Source organism: Poecilia latipinna, unplaced genomic scaffold (genome assembly GCF_001443285.1).
Source record: "Poecilia latipinna isolate Pla-1442-1.1 unplaced genomic scaffold, P_latipinna-1.0 Scaffold2875, whole genome shotgun sequence".
Taxonomy (NCBI): Eukaryota; Metazoa; Chordata; class Actinopteri; order Cyprinodontiformes; family Poeciliidae; genus Poecilia; species Poecilia latipinna.
The window spans coordinates 97,795-104,171 of NW_015115491.1; the positions used below are offsets into that span (position 1 = coordinate 97,795).

The following is a 6,377-nucleotide window of genomic DNA, read 5'->3' on the forward strand; positions in this document are numbered from 1 at the left end:
TCTGTTCATTTAGCGCAAATGTCTACAATCATGGAATTACGAAACCCTTGAGGGACTTATCTATGTGAAAAGATGTTTATTATAATATTTAACTTTAAAAATAATTCAGCAAATTGAAGGTACATGAAGAAGGAAACACTACCACCTGCAGGTGGGAGTTAGCATCAGCTAAACTCAAATTTGCAATAAACTTGCACAAAAATAGAGGAATTTGTTCATTTAGCGTAAATTTCTTCAACCCTGGTATCGTGAAAAACTAAAGAGACAGATTAATGTAACATGGCAGCATACAGAAAAAAGCTGCTTTGCTTTTTAAGCACACAACTGTTATCCTGAAGGCTCTAGAGGGCCACATAAGAAGTTACGGTGGGCCAAAATTGGCCCCCGGGCCTTGAGTTTGACACAGAGCTTCTTATTCGAAGCTTAACGCACCCTGCGTGTAAAAACCCGCAAGCTGCCAGCGCGTTTCTCGCCACCGCCAAATCAGGGGTCATTGGCCACGATCCGCTCGAGTGAAGGCAGAAGCAACAGCCTGACCCGATCGGGTTAAATAAGTAGATTTCAGTGGGAACCGCTTGCGCAACAGTGGATGCTGCCCATCTTATGATCCAAGGTTAACGCCAACTGCTTCAAAAACAACCAAACAGCGAAGAAAAGTTTGGATTACGGAGAGGAAATATGACTATATCCCGACATGTGGATGTGAGAGTCCGCACAGCGCGGGACTCACCGCATGGATATCAGATTACCGCTGCGCTCCGAGCATCAAATGCCACTTAACTGTCGGGACACAGGCGCGCACACGCAAAAATAAAAAAATAAAAAATAACAAAAAAGCCATAATCATCATCATTATCACAGAAACGAGCGTGAGGGAAAGTCAGACAGACTTACCATTTTTGAAAAATCTTGTAATGCCTTCATAGAGTCCTAAAAACGCAACGTCGCTCCAAGCTTTCCTCAAATAACCGCGTATTCCACTGCAGAGCTGCCGCCGACGCTGACTCTCTCTCTCTCTCTCTCTCTCTCTCTCTCTCTCTCTCTCTCTCAGATTGATTCAGCGTTTCCAAGTGCTGCGCTGCCGCCGCTGGTATGATGGAAATTGTCTCAGAAATCTTCAGGTGGATGCAACCGCGACTCTTCCTGCAGCTGCTGCTGCAGTCTCATCATTATTTTAAATAGAAAACAGTCAAAACAAGTGCAGACAGCATGCATTTCATGCAATATAGTCGGATAGTTGCCACAAATCCAGGGCAACCTCTCCTGTAAGGAGCATTTGCTGCTTGGCAACACAGCTCCACCTGTGCAGGGCGCTGCTGCCACTGCAGACACAACCACATTTATCCTCCCTGCAGGTGCATGTCAATAAATCACAGAATATTATCAAAAAGTTCCTTTAATTACATATAAAGTTATATATTCCAAGCATTTGTTTCTGTTCATGTTGATCTTTTAAAGCAAATTAAAAAAATAAAAATTATGTTTGTGAAAATGTTCTGGTATGGTCATGCGAGAATGTGTCAATCATGGAAGATATTTGACTTATAAAAAAACTAAGAATAACCCCAGAAATGTTCTGGCAAAATCTTACAAATTTCTGAGCTTTGAATGTTGAAAATGTGCAAGAAAAAAACTCCGACATGTTGAGATTAATTTCAAGAATTTTCTAGAAAAGCAAGTAAATTTCTGAGTTGAATCTCAACATCTGTCAGGATTTTTTCTAGCAAATTTTAAACTTTTCAGACTAAGAAACGTTCAAGTTTTTTTCTATTAAATTTATAATGTTGATCTAATAATTACTGAATTTTTGGTAAAATCTTGATTTTAATGTATTTTATGTACCATTACTCTTCTTTTTATAATTGATTGTTCTTAATTTGGACTATAAGTCTGTAATAAAATCTACCTATTATGTCTTGTTGGAGCTAAACATTTAGTGGAAGGAAAAACTCTTCCAAAAGGAGACTATTTCTCTCAGTTTGTTGTTTCCTTATAAAGATTAAGTAAACAAAAAATGAGGATGGGGAGCAAAGTTCACTCAAAGGTTTGGTGGAGGCAAATTCAGTTAATCAGTTGCTTTGTTGTTAAACTAAAAGTCGTCCCTTCAAAATAAAAACTTAAAACCAGAAGTTAACCATGACTAAAACTAAAAGAAGGCAAAAAATAGGGATAAAGTATGGCTGGACACTAAATCAATACCAATATATATGACGATAGACACGTGATCAATATCAATAGATAGACTATTATAATAAGCAAAGTTGGTGACATCAACTAACGCTCTCAGATTTTGGTTACCGAGCAACAACCTGCTGAGTGACTTGTGCAGCAGCAGTTTAAAGTTTCCCCACAGTGCTTCATAACTGCTAAAAAATAAAAATAACACCATGAAGTCAAAACTGGGTAAAAAAGGAAAGGTCACGCCACCAGTTTGGCAATATTTCAGACATTTAAACAAAAAACAAATCAATAATTATCGATATCGACTGATATGAAATGCCAATATTAATTTATGGATATTTATAGATAATATCAGAGGCGTCTTACCTGGGCTGAGCAGGAAAGGGACTCGGTTCTTCTTTAGTCCAAGAGCCTGGAAGAAGAGCGAGAGACACAGCCAATGATGTTTGGATCCATGTGATCTGCTGGTGTTGGTTCTTTATTGGCTGGTGAACTGGTCTGGATGTGATCCACGTAACGTGAATCTATGGAGTGTAGTCAGCAGGAAGACAGGAGACCCCAGAACCAACAACCAGCTGAAGGCCGCCATTAAAGAAACCAGGAATCACATTGATGCAGTTATTAAAGCACAATTAGCCCCAAGAAAGTAGAGTGGAATCAACTAACTCACTCACATTGTGGTTACCTAGCAACTCACTCATTCTTTGGTTACCTAGCAACAAGCTGTTGAGTAACTGGCGCAGCAGCAGTTTAAAGTTTTCCCACAGTGCCTCATAATGGCTTAAAAATAAAAAAACTGTGTGGATTTTAATATGAATATGATACAGAATATGATTTGTTTAGCATGAAAAAAAAATCATGTTCATGGTCTTTGTTTGCCAAATGAGATTAAAACATGTTCTAGTAATAAAGTGTTAGTTAAATGTAGTTATTAAATAACCAGATTTGTTCTCATTATTCATGAAAACAATGAAATTGTTCTTGAATAATCTGTTAGGTTTAGTGAAATATGAATAATAAATTGGTTGCCTTTATCAATTTATGATTTGTTAAAATGATACTTGATTAACTTATCTGCTAATGGAACTAGTGTTTTTTTATCTATGTTAATAAATTATTGACCCAGGCATTAAGTGTAACAATTCTTTGCAATAACCTCCTTTATTGAACATTAAACAGTGATAAAGTTTCCTAGAAAATTTTAGGGATTTCTTCATTAAAATTAACAAAAACATTAAAAAAAAGCATTTCTATCTGCAAAAAATCTATATATGAGTTTCAATTGTGAATAAAATCAAACTTTGAGATGCGCTGTGTACCCGGACTCTGTGCTTTTCCTCTCCTGAAGGAGATGTGCGGCTGATCCAGAGTGAAAGCAGTTTATCAAAGACTCCCCAGGGACGGATAACAGAGGAAAACGTAAAGGTCGACTTAAAGGGAAAAGGTCAGCTTGGGACTGAGCCGTCAGTCACTTCAGCAGAGAATTAAAAGGGAGGCGGCTGATTGTTTGAAACTGATCACTGCAGACCATAAACACCTCACAACAGCTATTAATTAGCAAGTTGGTCAGTTTTACCTGCTTTAACTCATCGACTCTGAGCACAAAATGTTCACTTTTTGACTAACATTCAGTTCTTCTGTTGACGTTTCACATCATCAAACACACTTTGATATCTAACAAAGATAAACGAGGAAATGCAGCAAGTGTTTTCAGATGGTTTTGCATTAAGAGAAAAAGGAAACCCGGCTGTATGTGTCTCTGATTATTGGCAGCAACAACAAACATAAATTATTTGTAATAACTGGGAAGGTTCTCCATGTTTTCTCCACATGTGAATAACGATTCACACTGTAGAAATTTATTGGGCTCCCTTTCCAGACTGACAGGTGTTAGATTTGTTGTTGAATTTCTTTAAATTAGAGCGTAGCTATGCTTTTTTTTTTTAACGGTTTTTTTTTTTTGACATCTTTTGGCATACTTCTTGTCTTGAGGCATTGGCGCTAATAAGAAGCTTGCTTTCTTAAAGAGGTTAGGCAAAATAAAACAAAACAAAAATCATTCCTAGTTAATTAAATTTTAGCCTGATCAGTTTAGTTGTTTTAGGGGCTCTTGTCACTTTAAATTCAAATAAGCTGCTGCTGGCCACACCCCCGAACTCAATGTTTACACTCACTCTTAAAAATGGATGCAAACAGATGCGCAATTATACAACCCCAATTATACATCTCTGAAAAGCAGAAGTGGAGCCTCCTGCACAACCAACAAGAAATCAGAAAGTGGTTTCTGGTTGGTAAGTCAACAATAAAACACTTGTCTTTTCCAGCCGCCATTGTACAGCATATACAGCAGTGAAACAAGCTGGAGAACCAGCACGTTGTTAGGCAACAGGTGCTTGGGTTGCTAGGTAACATTGCAGCGTCTGAATGTGATTAATCAGGTAGTTTTTGAAAGGCTCATTTTCCAGACACCAAAAACCGGCTGGGTGTTTTTTTTTTTTGTTTGTTTGTTTTTTAATCGCTTGGGCTGCTTTTAGAAGCAACTGAGACTCAATGGATGAACAAAAAAATAGGTCCTATTTAGAATACTTACAAAAATAAAAGATTATTCCCTTACTAGATGAAACAGTTTCTTAAAACCTCTCTGTGTGCTTATGAATCAGTTTAATGATGTAAAACACTTGTGTGACCGTGCCAGGTGACAGATCATGTTGACTTCCGCGGTCAGTGGTCGTAATGTAATGCCTGATTGGTGCACGTAGCGAGTCTGGATGCAACAGGGTGGCCGACCCGTTTCTGCTCCAGCAGACATGGAGAGGATCAGCATCCGCAGCCTGTCCCGCTGCTGCTTCATCCCAGCAGCAGCGACTCTTGCTCTGAGCTCTTGCATTGCGTCGCTCCTTCCTCCTCCTCCTCCTCCCTCCCCGCCTCCCTCGCTCTATTAAATTTCCAGTCACACAACAGTGCAGTGGATATCCCTCCCTTTCGCTAACTCTCACACACTCTCGCCCCTTCCCCTCCCAGTCCTACATACCTCAGTAGTTTGTGGAGGTGTTCTCGTCCTCCTGTATCTCTCCGTATCTTGTTATTGATTGCTCTCTCCCTTCGTTTGGCTTTGAACCTCTCAATTCCCCCCTTCCTCCTCGGCTTGTTATTTAAAAAGAGCTTCCTCACATTTTCTCCTCTTCCTCCCCATCCCGCCCCTGTTTGTCTGTCTGTGCTGCAGTGTCTACTCGGGCTGTGTGGTGTGGAGCGTAACCTCCCTTTTTACTCCCTGGCCGTGGCGTGTTTGTGCAGCGCCAGCTCCGTCAGCCTTAACTGACTGATTGACTGGACACCGCAGACCGATAATGAATAAAGATGGGAGGATTAATGCGCCTCATATGAAGACAAAAAGCAGACCTTTGACAGCTGCTGGCTCCTCATGTGTTCGGTTTGCTGGTTCAGTCGACCTCTCTAGACCTCCACACCAGTTGCTGTACTGGGGCGCAATCAGTGGCGCAATCAGTACCATTGACCCTTTGCAACTACGTCACTAAATAATTGGAGACGCCATGATGGACGTCGGAAGTGAGGGTCGGGAGTGTTGATCAGAGCGACCAAAATTGTTTCCCAAAGTTGTTTTTGCCACTTTATTCATGGCTTCTTCTTGTTCGAGTCCAGCTAATTTGTCTGTAAACGTCACATACCTGGCTGGATCTCACAGAGGTCGGCAGTTTGAAACAGCTAGCTTAGAAACAGACCCATAACTCCTCCCTCCCTCCCGATGTGTTGATTAAACTTCAACACATCACCGATTTTGCCTGAATTCATACCATATGATTTATATCATTAGGTTATAAACATCAGCTCATCTTACACCGGAGCAGCCTTAAAAACGTACAAAAGACGAGATGCTAACCAGTTTTACCATACACGCTAGGCTACATTGTCTCCATGGTTACCAGCGTTTAGCCGTACCTTCTTCATATTGCGATATTGGATATTGTACTTCTAATGGTACTTACTTATAATGTATATGAACGTTAATCTTCTTACCTTGTAAAAAGTGTTCCCCGAAAATTCATGATTACACCGAGGGCTGACGGTCGTTATTGACATCTGTTATCCATCGCTGCGTATTTTTCTTCATTAAAAGTTATAAAATAAAATAGTCTGGTTTCTATCCTTCTCTATTTGTGCAGCCGACCGCAGCATCC

The 6,377-nt window shown here is 40.0% G+C and overlaps 1 protein-coding gene and 1 long non-coding RNA gene across 4 annotated transcripts in view; one reads left to right on the forward strand and one right to left on the reverse strand.

Annotated features, from left to right (window-relative positions):
• LOC106939445 (uncharacterized) overlaps positions 1-1,188 on the forward strand; it is a 19,165-nt gene extending 17,977 nt beyond the window's left edge. Inside the window, exon 2 of the long non-coding RNA XR_001422846.1 lies at positions 1,052-1,188. This is a non-coding gene — a long non-coding RNA (uncharacterized LOC106939445). The remainder of the gene's footprint in view (positions 1-1,051) is intronic.
• Positions 1-5,356, reverse strand: part of lrrc4ba (leucine rich repeat containing 4Ba) — an 80,055-nt gene extending 74,699 nt beyond the window's left edge. Inside the window, exons 1-2 of one of the 3 annotated variants that reach the window (XM_015021834.1) lie at positions 5,213-5,356; positions 2,548-2,593 (exon numbers count right to left, since the gene is read on the reverse strand). The gene's annotated coding sequence lies outside the window, so the exon portion shown is untranslated. Of the gene's footprint in view, positions 1-894; positions 1,058-2,547; positions 2,633-5,212 lie in introns of those variants that run through there. The other 2 variants (XM_015021835.1, XM_015021831.1) reach the window with 2 other exon arrangements.
• Between the last annotated feature and the right edge of the window lie 1,021 nt (positions 5,357-6,377).